The following is a 1,195-nucleotide window of genomic DNA, read 5'->3' as shown; positions in this document are numbered from 1 at the left end:
AGACATAATCAACAGCTACCATGATGTACTTGTTGCCATGTGATGATATAAATGGCCCCATGAAGTCAATATCCCACACATCAAACACTTCAACTTCAAGGATTGGATTCTGAGGCATCTCATTCCTCTTGGTGATGTTTCCCCTCCTTTGGCCTGAATCACACCTTGAAAAAAAGTCTTGTGTGTCCTTGAACATGTGTGGCCACCAGAATCCAGCTTGTAACACCTTAGCAACAGTCTTGAAGGTAGCAAAGTGGCCTCCATAAGATGATCCATGACACTGTGTAAGGATCCCATCAATCTCCTCATTAGCAACCACTCTCCTATAAAGTTGACCTTTGCAGACAATGTAGAGGTAGGGCTCATCCCAGTAGTATCTCTTCACATCCTTATAGAACTTCTTCTTGGCATAACCCACAAGATTCAAAGGCTCATTTCCTATGGCTAGGTAATTCACCAAATCAGCATACCAAGGTTCTTTCTCTTCTGTTGCCTTGACTTCTTCAAGCTTCCTTCCAGTCTCACAAACTGCTATCACTGCTCCAATAGCCATGATCTGTTCCTCAGGGAGTCCTTCATCAATTGGGATGCCACGCTCCACTCTCAGCCTGGACAAGTGATCAGCTACACCATTCTCAACTCCTGGCTTGTCCTTGATCTCTAAATCAAACTCTTGCAGCAAAAGAATCCATCTCAAGAGCGTGGGCTTTGCATCCTTCGTCGCCAAAAGGTGTCTCAACGTAGCATGATCTGTGTAGACAATGACTTTAGATCCCACCAAGTAGCTTATGAGTTTCTCAAAGGCAAAGACAATGGCTAGCATCTCCTTCTCTGTTGTGGCATATCTCATCTGAGCATCATTCAGGGTTTGGCTCGCGTAGTAGATCACATGGGGCTTTCCATCTTTCTTCTGCCCCAAAACAGCTCCCACAACATAATCACACATGATCTCAAAGGGGAGATCCCAATTAGGTGGCTGGACAATTGGAGCACTGATGAGTTCACCTTTCAGCTTCTTAAAGGCTTCTAGACACTCCACATCAAAGCTGAAGGTGGTTTCATTGCACAGCAGCCTGGTCAATGGTCTAGTGATCATGGAGAAGTCCCTTATGAATCTCCTGTAAAACCCAACATGACCAAGAAAACTGCGGATGTCTTTCACTGTCTTTGGTGGGGGCAAACCAACCATAACATC

Source organism: Brassica oleracea, chromosome C4, assembly GCF_000695525.1.
Source record: "Brassica oleracea var. oleracea cultivar TO1000 chromosome C4, BOL, whole genome shotgun sequence".
NCBI classification, from domain to species: Eukaryota; Viridiplantae; Streptophyta; class Magnoliopsida; order Brassicales; family Brassicaceae; genus Brassica; species Brassica oleracea.
This window is presented reverse-complemented; position numbering follows the sequence as displayed.